Consider the following 13,253-nt stretch of genomic DNA (forward strand, 5'->3'; position numbering starts at 1 on the left):
TTGCTTATTGTGATAAATAAAACGTTTATAATAAGGAAGAAGGTGGTCCCTTTTTTATGATGTGGAGGAAGTTAGGGATGCCCCCAAACTAGGCTTTTCCTGCTACTGCTTGCAAATTGCAGGTTGTGGCTTGAACTTAGTGTTCAACTCAGTTTTATGGTAACTACACTGTTATTTAGCAGCCTGAATTCAGGTCTGCAAAAAAAGATTTTGGAGAATGCAACTTTTAGAGTCATGAGGGAAAAGGATAAAACAGTAACAGAAGAAGGCAGCAAATAGAAAGGTGAAAGGAAGGGGTGTTTCTTCGTAAGAGACAAGGTCCAGGTATCAAATTATTAAACTGAAAAAAATGATCGACACTAACCATGCTATCAATAATCCACCTATCTTACAAAAAAAACAATAGGAACACTATGGAGAAAAAACACTCAAAACCAGAACGGCCCATCAGAACAAAATACTGCTCTTGTTCTCTGCAAATGTCAGCTTCAGAACTATGTTCACAAAATACTCTACACCCTCATGCTTTAACTGTATTAGAGGGAAAAAAATCCACAACATCAAAATTAAAACAGAAGTGTTCTTCTATATCCAAAATTCCAGGTGACATTCTCACTTTCAATGAGCCAACACACAAATACCCAACTACATGTTACCTTCTTGCTAAGCTTAGATTTTTAAGTCTCCAGACAACATATGTTGACCTATAGAGCCCTTACCAGAAGCTTAGCTGGTCAGAGTTCAAAGAAAATGGGAATAACAAAATGAAATAAAACTTAGCTTTTTTGAGAGAGAGAATTTCAGAGCAAGAAATTCAGAGCAGAACAGGTTTAAACTGTTCACCACCTTCTGCTAGTCAAGAGGATTCAATACTTCCCTTCACATAAAGGCCTGCCTATTTGTTAGATCACTACTTGAATCAGAAAATCACTTAAATTCAGTGTGTTGTTACCCACATCCAAGTTAACTGGGACAGCCCAGATAGCCCATAATGTCATACAGTAGTTTTGGGACTTGGTTTCTGCTGTAGCTGCTGGAAGCAATTCAAAATGTCCACAAATTATCTATATAGCCCAAGATGGTTACAGACCCAGCTGTAAAATAGTCCTTCCTTGAGCTCTGCCATAACTGTTATGTGTCTTCAGGACTGTGCACATGACATTCACAAGATAAGACACGTCAGAAAAGGGATTCCTGGTTGTCATTTAGTCTTGACTTTGTCTCTTCTTGTGCTTCTTAAAACAAAAATACACAACCAGCTCCATGTGTTTAACCTGGTATTTTTGCCAGGAAAGCATTCCCCAGCTCCTCAGAAGGAAACACAGAATAAATAAAATTTTCTTATATTAAAGATGAGAGTGTGATTATCTTGTCTTTCTTCATATTCAAGACTCACCATCTGGCAGGGAAAAAAAAGCATTATTCATGTTATTTTTCAGAACAAGTAGCATCACTTCTTTAAAGATTCTAGAAAGAAGGAAAAAAAAAAAAAGACCAAAAGCAACTATTTTCTCAAAAGACCCATTTGCAAATGCCTACCAAAAACATTGCAAGCTCCTCCTTTCTGTTAATTAGTTAGCAATTTAGGCTTTGCCAATACATGCATCACTAAAATGCCTTGGCAGATTTTATTTCAGTTTTACACAAACATGTGTCAGATTTTGGAGTGGTAATGACCACCATGCCTTAAACAGTGTAACTCTTTCCGTCCTAACCCTGCTCTCTTCTACATCCCATGCTCAGTCATTTTTAACTTTCCACACCAACCATGCCTTCAGCTGAAGTTTTCCGTTAATGCAGCCTTGTTATGCAGAGTTACATCAAGTATGAAAAGCAAGAACCACATCATGATGTTATGCTAAAACGCACCTGTTTCTTACAGACAAACTAGAGAAATGAATAATACATATACAGATAGGAAACTTTATATACATGACTCTGTGTATGTTTTCCTGCACATATTGGTAGCACACACTGATGAACTGAGCCTGAATATTTCACTTTAAAAGTAGGTACGAGAGGAGGGAGTCAGATTTGCCAGAGATCTTGGAACAAGTTCCCAAATATTTCAATAATTGTTTTCAAATTGGCAGATCTGTGGCAGATCCACTATACAACTGAGTTCATTGTAGACTGAAAATTACGTAGAGTGAAGATTAAATATTGAAGGCGAATACCCTGCACATCTGCAAATCCTGCAGGTACCCTTAAATCTTTTCTGTCAGAAGCCAAGAAAATGAGGATGATTTCTCTGTATTTAGTCACCTTAGTTCTGCCTCACTCTGAGTTACCAGGGTGATAAAGTTTAGAGACGCTGCATATGCTACTAAAGTTGCAAAATAAATTGTAAATTATAATGCACTTTGAGGTCATGCAGATAGTCCTAACACACATCCACAATCCACATTAGAGTTAAATTTGCCACCACAACATTCTCTTGAGAATTTCTGGTACATAAAAATCATCTTTCATTTAATCAGAAAGGAGTTGACAACTAGTTAGCCAAGAAAATCAGAAATCACCAAGCACGGGAAAGCAGATTACATTGCACAGACTAATGTTCATCAAGTCTAATACTATTACCAGCAACAGCACCTTACGTTTAGGTGAATTAACAAACTCGAGTAATCAGAGAAAAAATGTATACCAGAAACAAACAGGAAGTGACTACTGGGACTTGGCACTGCGAAACGTCACCATATGGAAGAGCTTAGAAACTTTTTGAAGGCTCAGTTTCCTAAATGGCTGGTGTTATCCACCAAGGCCAATAAAAACACAGTGGGAATTTAATTAATTTACTTTTATTACTCTACAATGATTTAGGATATCTAAAAAAATATATTAAGACCCTAGATAAGATAATTCTAGTAACAACTCTTGCCATTTAACTAAACAACACCCTATCATCTCCACTAATTGTAACACACCCGGGTTTCAGAAAATCTCTCACGTTGCAGTAATTTTGTTATTAGCAAAAGCCACTTGAGGTGAAGCGAAGGAAAAAAGCATTCTCCCTGATACGTTTCAAGCTTATTTATCTCCCTAAACACTCCCTGTTTTCTTGCATTTCCTGTACCTTCTGCCACAGCATGTCTGCTCTATCCAAAAATAACCAGAGGCCAGATCCCCCAGCTCAGATTGGAGAATAAAATACACATCCAGCAGAGCTTGCCCATTAACCGCACATGGATCCTTTAATGTAGGAAGCCAGGTCAGCAATGCAACTGCTACTCATACCCAATTTTTAGCGAAGAGTACTCAAGATAAGAGCAGGAACTGTAACTGTGCTCATCTAAGCACTTCAAGGTATCCAGGAACCATTTCATTTATTACTCTCGCGCTTGCCCCCAAAAGGAACAGAAAATATATAAATAAAGTGTCAATCCTAATTTGAAGCTTCACTTCTAGACAGGTTCCAGTTCTGGAGAGCTGGACCAAGGGCATCTTTAAGGAACACACTCTGCACTGCAGTGACTAAAGAAACTGGAACCTGGCTGCTGACAGGCAGAGTTTGGGGACTGCAGCCCCAAGGAGCTCAAGTCCATCCTCTGTTTCATTCCAGGAAGGCCCCAATGCTGCTCATCTTAGCCAGCACCCTGAAAAGTTAAGAAGCCAAATTTAATGCAGATGCAAGCAGTATTTTTCACAATTTAAATCCCTCATATAACACTGTTTGCACATCATCACACATACCGCTACAAAACTGACTACAGTTTGCCAAAGCCCTCATGAAAATATGAAGTATATTCCAAAATGCTTTTTACCACTGTTTTCTTATGTACTAAATATTCAGGTCTCACTAGGGGGTGAGTAGGCGTCATGAAGTCAAGAATTGTTTCAACACTCTGGGATTTCAGCTCAGAACTGCTCAAACTTCATAGGGTCCTTGCCACCTGTTTATTCTGTTGCATTTCCTCCAGGGAACACATATGTGCTCCACAAAGGCACCAGCTTCCAGGATAAGATTTAAAGATGTTGGCTTTAATCTCAGGGAAGAGCTAATTAATTTTAGTCTTGGCTCCCTGAAAGATGACTGCTGCCACAGCATAACTTTATAAACAAGTATGGTACTTGAATGAACAGCTCCTAGATATAAACAGTGTTCCCCCAAGGAATACTTTAGTCCTTTGTTCTCTACTCTTCGGTTTTGTAGAGAGCAAAATATGTCGATCTTAAAGTTTTCTGTATTAGGGAAATTAGTAACTGCCATATTTTGTCACAGGCATGCCCTCAGAGTACTCTGAAAAAATGAGTAATAACTATATGTAAACTAAAAATAACATCCCCATCATTCATCTATTTTTATAGCCATTTACCGTGAAACTAGTTGCACTGTATTCAACAAAGCCATATGCAGAAGTTGTTAACTATCCAACATGCGCAAGTGGCGTTAACACTGACTACAAAATTGTAAGTAAAAGAAAGTATGTTATTAACATATCATAAACAAGCAATGAACTTCTGTGTAATTTTATCTTCCAGCACATTATTCCCTCTTTTCATTTTCCCCTTCTGTTTTTCACCACCCCTTTAGCCAAATAATTAAAGTACAATTTGAAATAAGTTGTTTGAAAGAAGAGAGCAAGGCTTCAGAACTCACTATGAGCGCAACAAGTGTTAGGAATCAACAAACCTATGTTTCTGCCAGGGAAAAGCTTTTGTTCTTATATGTACATTTGCTAAATTTTACTATAAACACATTTTTAAAAAAAGAAATCCGCTACTGAATGATTCCGTCTGCAAGGAATCACCATATGGTGGCTTTCACAAATGATCAACTGTACCAAAACATCTAAAAATAACATCTTCCTTAAGTAAAATAAAAACAATTACCCGCAGACACTTTGGGGCATAATTCTGAGCTAAGGAATCGATACCACGATGCCGAAACGTTTCAACTAAGTATATAAGCAACCTCTGGAGAAAAACAGCGCCGTGTTAAATGGCCCACAAGCATCAATGATAAATGCAATATACATGTTTGGGTTTCTTTCAAAAGTCTATTCTTAGCTGTAAGACAAACCTCATCCATTTAATTAAAACCTTAGCCCCCGAACACATCCACAACGTGAGCGAAGCTTAACAAATCTAATTGGAGCGAAAGGGACTCGCTGGGTACAAGTGCAGCTCCCTGATGCTCCTTGCTCTGGCGGCTTCATGTAACCACCGATCACCAACTACCACAGCAGCAAGCATGCAACACCCTGAAACCAAACGGGAGTTGTCTGTCTAAATATAGCGGCTTCTAAATAATGCATCCCGAGTTATAAAATAAAGTGCTACTGAATTATTTAACGCAGGTCTCATCTGCAACAAAGACATATCACTTTTTAATTAAATGGAAAGTTATTTATATTCCGCGTTGCGTATTATAGTAAATTGTAGCCAGTAAAGCAATGCTTCACGAACACGTACTAAGCAATTCTGTCAGCAGTCAAATGTTCCTATAGAAATCTGATTCATAAAAATAGAACTAAAGACACAAACTAAGATAAACAAAAGCATCACTTCTAGCATTCTTAGAGATGTACAAGATCCCAATTTTGCATGCACTTAGGGCTGTCACGTATATAATATCCCAATCCGTAACAGTCAATAAAAATTTGCTGGGATCTCATGCTCCCAAAAGTGTTTCAATAACACACGTAACACCCATATTCTCTTTACATAAATAGGAAACTTTCAGAGAACGAATCCTTGGAGGCATTTTAGTACAGTTGAAAAGTGCCGTGCTCTGTCACTTATAAAGCTCTCCACACAGAGATGGTGTTAAAGCAGGAAGTCTGTGTGCGACTATTTTCAGTAATATGTACTATTTCTATATTAGTTGCGTATCTTAGGCTGGATATTTTAGGTATTTGCATATTATTAATAATCTCTCCACCAGGCCCAACATGTGCGAGCGCAGAATTAAGTCATCCCATTTTACCACAAAACGGTTAGAAGCTTTCTCGAAAAAAAAAAATGATGACAGTTTGGAAAAGCCTTTCCACCTTTAGAGGTAAAACGGGATAACGCGACCACCAAATGAGCGCTGCTGCTCCCTGGATGAAGCCGGGGGCCCTTCGAGGGTGGCGTGGGGACGAGCCGCGAGCTGTCACTGCGCAGGGACCCTCGCTGGCACGAGGGGCTCTCGCAGCCGGAGACCCACTGGGCAGCCCCACAGCCACGGGGGATCCCGCAGGGAAAGGCAGCGATGCCCGCGCTGGGTGAGACCGAGCGGGGCTTCGGGACGGGGATGGCGGCCCGGGCAAAGTTTGGGGATGCAGCAAGCAAGTGAGGACTCGTCATTTTAGAAGTGCCCTTGTTAAAGTCGGTGTTGCGGGTGGGGGGAAATAAACGTGATGCAAAAGATACCCTCCATTTGAAAAAAAAAAAAGAAAAGAAGAAAGGAAGAAAAAGAAAGTTAAGAAAGTAGCTCCGCCGGGTGACTTTAGGCGGCCAAAACACGCGCGTTCCCACGAAACCCTGCGAGCTGCCGCACGCCGGCGAGCCCGGGGCCCGGGGCGCACGGCGGGGCGGCCCGCGGAGGAGGAGGAGGGCGAGGGCGCCGCTGCCCGCGCGGCCCGGCGGGGAGCAGGAGGCGGCGGCGGGGCGGCCGCCCGGCTCCCGCCGCCCCGGGGGCTTCCTGCCCGCCCGGCCCGGGGGACACATGTGCGCGCGGCGGCTGCCCGGGAGGAAGGAAGCGGCGCAGCTGCCGCGCCGCCGGCAGCGGGATGCGGGCGGGATGCGGCGGGCGCGCGGGGCGGGCAGGGCGGCAGCGGCGCCTCTTACCTTGCTGCGGATCTGCCCCGACGTGGACACTTTGCGGATGAGTTTCTGGGGCCCCTCGTGCTCCCCGTCGCTGTCCGACGACTCGTCCGCCGCCGTCGGCTGCTGCGGCTGCTGCGGCTGCTGCGGCGGCGGCGGCTGCTGGATGGCGGCGCCGCTCACGCCCGCCTCGGCCCCGGCCATCTTCGCGGAGTCCTGCCGAGAGAGCGCACCCGAGCGCGGCTCAGCGCGGGCAGCCGCCGCCGCCGCCGCTCCCCGGCCCGCGGGGGAGGAGGCGGCGCGCGAGGGCGGGCGCGGGGGAGGCGCGCGCGGGCGGGGCGGCCCGGCCCGGCCGCCATCTTCCGCCGGCGCCGCCCCTCGCCGGGGGCCGGGCCGGGCCCAGCGCGGCGCCCCCCGCCCGGGCTCGCGGCCTCCCCGCGGCGGCAGGTGGCGGCCCGGGACGCGGGCGCCGCCCGGGAAAGGGGCGTTTGAAGCCGTTGGAACGCGTTGCCCGTCCCACTGCACCCACTCTCTCCCAACCCTTGCAGCTTCCCATGCGACACCCCTTTGGTACATCCCAGGGAAGCTTTCCCGCTGTTTCCTCCCCTTTTCTCAATATTATTTCCCCGTTCATTATTTCCTTACCCAAGAGTAACCTTTACCTTTGCCTAAAAAAGAAAAAGCGGCACTTTCCCCTTTTAATCCCAGCTCTGGCAGCTCACCCGCTCTTGAAATGTCACCACGTGTTTTAAATTGTGGGACTTGGAAATTGCTGCGGCTTGTGCAGAGCCAGTGTTCAAAATAAGCACTGGGATCACAGCGAGACGTAATAAAATATACGAATCGTAGATGCATACGCGGGATTAAACACACGAAAGCAATCAATACTTGCGGCTTCTTATGTTCCCACAATTCTATTTATATGTCTAGAGAGGGAACTGAGAAATCTCTAATACGCTAATAGAAGCACCACAGTACCTAAACGCAGAATAGTTAAGGGAAGTAAAAGAGAAATCATACTGTACAACCTACCCAACACCAGAAACACTTTGCCATGAACTTAATTTCCTAAACTGCAAAGTGTCCCATCTCTCTCATTGGGACTCATAGTAGGTAAAAACAAATACTTGCATAAAGCCTCGCAGGTTTTGTGTCTTAATTCTCTGTTACTGCACTAGACTCTTAAAATGAGATTTTACTACCCTTCTGTATGTAGAATACCTGCTATTCAGTTATATTGTAATGGCTATTTTACGGGATTACCTACATTCCTCATTAGAAAAATAACAGGCCCTAAATCCTATCGTTAGTATCAGGTCTCAAAATAGATCAAGTTCTCATATAGTCCCTCTTGGTTAACTGTGAAATTAAAGGATGACTCCGTGTTGTCTCATTCTTCTGAAAGCGAGTTCCCCTTTTTGAAAAACTTGCGATCATACTTGAGCAAGATCAAGCACATAATGCTCCCAGCGAAGTAATTTAGGACACAGCTAAGAGGAAAGACAGAAACTTATGGGCACCGGTTCTTTCCATCCTTCTTTCCTCCTCTCCACCTCAGTTTCAAGAAGAGCTAATTACAGTAGCACATGCTCACTGCAAATACTTGAAAGGGAGCTTTTGAAGGTGAAACACAACTAAATATTGCCTAGAGTTAAGGCAGGGTTTGCTAATTAATGTTACAGCCCTCACATATATTACAAGGACAGTGATTGTGATCTGAGGAACACTTACTGCTAAATATATCTGCATCTCTACCTCTGTTTAATTCAGCTGAATTAAACAACATGAGCCGAACAACACAGGTTACTGAGGCTATTCATGCTACTAAATTGGTTCTGATATTAAAAAATATATTCAAAATATGCACATGCACAGGCATGTGACAATTTAGTATCTGTATCACAGGACAGGGATCCTGCGCAAAGTTCTGTGCGAAACTGCTCCAAAGTGTGTAGAGGTTTACTTCTTACCCACGTAGAATCAGCTCAAAACTGAGGTGAAAGAAGAGAGCAAAGGGTAAAGGCACAGCGTGCATATTACTTGACTATATAATTTGGGATTAGTACACTTGAGCTTCAAAACATCCTGGAACTGAATCTGTGGGCAACCCTAAATTTGCACCTTTGGGGATTTCTGAATAAAGTATCATTTGGTTGCTTGTTCCTTAAATACTTGGACCATAAGCCTGCAAACAGTGAGTGGTTAAAGTATATTTCCAAAATCATCAAAGACACTAATCTGGTTTGTTTTTGAGACAGTTTCACCTTTCTTTTAGTATGAGCTAATTTAAAACTTCATCTTGACTCTTTTAAAGCATTGGACCGCTTAGCATTGAATGTGAAAGCACTGTGATATCATAAGCTGGGGAATACACTTGGAAAACAGAAACAAGTTAATAATTTGGTTTAAATATAGCACCTCTTGTCACATTTGATGGCCATTAAGTGCAATCAGAGTAACTCTAGATTTGTGGAGAGATCTGTATAGATATCTCAGATTTCCTTCAGTAAATTTCATCCTAAGCAGGTAAAGGTTGAGAATATCTGCAGGTGCAGGAAGGAATATACCAGCCCTTTGATTCAAAGTAATTCTCTTTCTTGATGTCTCAAGGAACTTCAGAATGTGACCAAAAGTACTGGAAATGTTCATGTGTCACCCACTGTGCAGGTTTTAGTGGTAACAGCCCGAATCTGCAAAAAAAATGGAAATGTCCCACGAGTTCCATGATCATATGGTTTCTGCAAAATATTTAGTGGAATTTGTAAAATTATACGGTCTAAAATCTGCAGGCAGCTAATGTTTGTGGAGTTCTTCAAAACAGAGAAAACCAAGCGCAAGTATCTGAGCTATTCATTCATATTAGTGTAGAAAGTTATTTCTATAAAATTACACATTGTCCTTATGAAAATATACATATATATATTTTAAATTGCAACATTTCCACTGATTCTGCATTGATAAATAACTAGTTCCTTATTCCTTACACAGGTAAAACTACCCAAGACAACTGTGAAACTTTGCCTAAATACCAACTTGAGTTCCATCATTTTTATCCCACAGCTGAAATTTACCCAAGTGATTGATGTCAGACTCAATGTAAGACATATTGTATAGCACATCTTAGTAAATATAACTAGAAATACTGTAGTACAAATACTGGATTTCTACAGGCACTATGTCAGGCTCTTAAACAATATGGGGCCATGGGCAGCCATTAAATATACCTATAATATTTGAATGTGTTTATGTCTTTCATTTAACATATTCTATTTCATATTTCTTAATAACTGGATTAAATTTCCTGAGTAAAGCAAGGGAAGACTGGTGAAAAAAAAAAGAGCAAAGAAACACTGGCATTTAAAAGGAGCTTCTCAACTGATACAAAACAGCTCTACTGACATCATTTGAGCTATGGCAATTGGTATCAGCTGATGATCTGCCCTTTATATTCAAAGAATTACTAAGTGCTGTGTAAATATATGCACTGTGAGAAAGTTTTAACTGCACCACTTCCAGAGCTGGTAATAGCATGTATGTTGCTAAAATGCACATGCAATGCAAAAAAAAAAATCCAAATACACATGCAGTCTAGCTGCCCTGGAGATTACGATTTATACTTTTAATGCATTATTTGACTTCAGGATCATAAATGATTCCACTGATAATATTGATTCCCTTAATATTAGGCATATATACTTTTTTTTTTTTCTCTAGACTGGGAGATGGAATACTTTTCTCTCCAGCTCAGAAAGCTGTTCTGAGGGGATCTGACAAAATACTGGGGTATGTGTCAGGATAATAATGCATTATTCCTCATATTTAGTAGATTATACTGAATCATTCCTAATTCTGATGGCTGATACCAAGTATAGTTTTTAACTGGAGTCACCACACTGAGCAGATGAATTTCAGATCTGCCTGCCTGAACTCCCTCTGCAGTTAGTTACGTTATTCTTTACTTGGCTTCCTTACTTACCGAAGGGGAAGCCAGAATATAACAAAAAGTGTGCACACCACTTTTAAAGAGGGTAACTAAATCCCTAGTATTACGACAGTAGCTATGTTTAAAGGAGTAACTGAAGCAACCCTGTAACCTGTAGGCTACAAAACCATTTCGTATGCTGCAGCATGAAAAGGTGTAGAACGGTGTAGGGTATCTGTTACCAAAATAAAGAGTTGCTCTGAAAATATATTCGGACACATCCATGCATTCCAAGGGAAAGCTAAAATCAGGACTCAGCTGTCACATAAAACATGAAAGTATTGTACAGAACTTTGTAAGGCACATACTGGATATATTTTGAATATAAAGTCATTGAGTGCCTCTTTGATGAACCTTACGTTTTCTCTCTCTTACTTAATTACATCACTGAGGGCCTCCTTAAGTTAGTAAGAGGTTTTCCATTCAAAAGTGAGCTGTGAATTAAGGAAAGGATTTTATGGAAGTCTGATATCCTAGATAGACAAATTCGACCCTGACAGTCTAAAAGGAAAAGGATCTGTGGTGCAATGCGAGGTCCATCAGTTATTTCTCGGAATGGCCATAGGAACAGCACTTCCAAATGACTTGTGACAATTTGCATAGGTAATTGCTGTGCACAGATTCAAAAGCTGCAATTAATTCTCCTATCCTGTTGATCCTTCACTGTGTTTGGAGAGGAAGGGAGGGAGGGGTCTGGGTACTTTCTTCTTCATCATTCAGGTCTTCACGTAAACCTCCCTTTGTGCCCAATATAATAAAGAACCTGCCTAGAAGCAGCTAATTTGTGCCAAAGAGGAAGAATGAGGCTTTTGCTGCAAACCTGCATGCTTTACCAGCAGGTTGCCAGGTAAAGGATTGAGTGTGTTAGCTGAACTAGTCTCAAAGGTAAGCGCTGCGGTGGTTCACCTGAAAACTGCACCCATGCACGTCCTAATCACAAACACAGGAATGAAACGAAACGATAGACCTGCCCCAAATACTGCCTTTTACTAAGTAGAGGGAGACCAAGAAAAATAAAAGGAATAAATAACATTTTTTAAAGTGCCCCTTGTTTATCTGCACCAGAAGGAAGCGGGTCAGATGCTTCAGAGAAGACTCTGCATTTGCAAGACGAGGGACTGCAATTCGGCTGCTTTCTGAGTTTCATCGGGGGTTCAGATGACAGAAGCCAATCTAAATGTCACTGTTTAATAGGTTAACACGCTCGCAGCGATCAGCTTCGCCTCCTTCCTCCCACGATGTCTTCATCTCTCCAGGCAAAAATCTCGGGTTTCCTTTGCGTGATCCTTTCGGTGTCAGCTCCGTGTCACCGGAACACGCAGGCAGCTGTTTTCCCTATCACAGCTGCATCTCCAGCAGCAGTTTCGGGGGGCGAGGACTGCAGAGGGTGGTCAAGGGGGACACTCAACTTTGCAGCAAAAATCTGGGAGGGCACAGGGCTACAAATCCTGGCGGGGAAGGGTGAACTCAGTTCACCGTGGCTATCTCTGGGGCTGGGCTGCTGCTGTGAGCAAACAGGCTCTGCCACAGCTGCTGCTTGAAACAGGGGCTCCGAGCACAACCACAGACCCCAGGGCAGCACCGCGACTTGGCAAAATACAGCCCTGCACTCTCAAGGGGAGCTCGGCAGCGCGCGGGCCGGTGCTTCGCGCGGTCTCGCCAAGTTCAGGGCCAGAGGCAGCCCAGCCTTGACCTCTCCGAGCGCCTGAAGCCTCCCAAGTGGCTCCCCACGGGCTATTTTTAGCCCTCGCTGCCTGCTCTGTGTGTTTGCACAATGGAGAAAAGCCCAACAGCGGGACCCGACAACGCTGAGAAGGGAAATCTGATTTTATCGCCCGCTGAGGATGCTTGTGACACGACTTCCTTCGGTTGCGAGGAGGCTCTCCCAGTTGCTTAAGCGTAACGGAAAGCCACCCCAGCGCGGCTTCCCTCCCGGACGGCCTGGGAGATGCCTCCCTGCTCGCGCACCCAACCGGCTATGCAAGCCAGGCGATTCCCTGCCTGCTTACAGGAAATACACACACATATATATGCACGCCAGAGTGTTTCTCTCTCTGGAAGCCGCCTCCCCGCTGCAGGACACGTTGCTGGTGCAGCCGGGAGCAGGCATTTCCCCTGCCAAAGTTGGAGACGCGGGGCCGCTCCGGAGCTTCGCCCCGGGGGCGAGGGGCCACGGACTCCCGCGGCCGCGAGCGGGGCAGCGCGGATCAGGGGTGAGAGCCCGGGGCCGCACGACAAGGCAGCGGGCAGGAAGGGGCGCAGGAAAGGCCGGCGCTGTCCGCGAGCCGGGCATGCACCTACCAGTTCCTCCCAGGCGGGGCTGCGGGCGCCGCCGGCAGGGCAGCCCGGCTCCTCCATCGCCGCTGGCCGCGCGGGCGCGGGCTGGGCTGGGCTGGGCTGGGCTGGGCTGGGCTGCGCCGCCCTCCCGCCGCCGCTCCCGCCGCCGGCCCAGCGCCCTCCCCCTGCTCCTCCCTTTTCTCGCCCGTCCAGGCTCCCCCCCCTCCCTTCTCCCTCCCTCCTT

The 13,253-nt window shown here is 44.4% G+C and overlaps 1 protein-coding gene across 1 annotated transcript in view; it reads right to left on the minus strand.

The window, feature by feature from the left end:
* Nucleotides 1-6,909, minus strand: part of DGKH (diacylglycerol kinase eta) — a 141,741-nt gene extending 134,832 nt beyond the window's left edge. The window contains exon 1 of the mRNA XM_088530944.1: nucleotides 6,775-6,909. The gene's annotated coding sequence lies outside the window, so the exon portion shown is untranslated. The remainder of the gene's footprint in view (nucleotides 1-6,774) is intronic.
* Between the last annotated feature and the right edge of the window lie 6,344 nt (nucleotides 6,910-13,253).

Source organism: Tinamus guttatus, unplaced genomic scaffold (genome assembly GCF_059628265.1).
Source record: "Tinamus guttatus ecotype Peru unplaced genomic scaffold, ASM5962826v1 Tinamus_guttatus_pri_ptg000394l, whole genome shotgun sequence".
NCBI lineage: Eukaryota > Metazoa > Chordata > Aves > Tinamiformes > Tinamidae > Tinamus > Tinamus guttatus.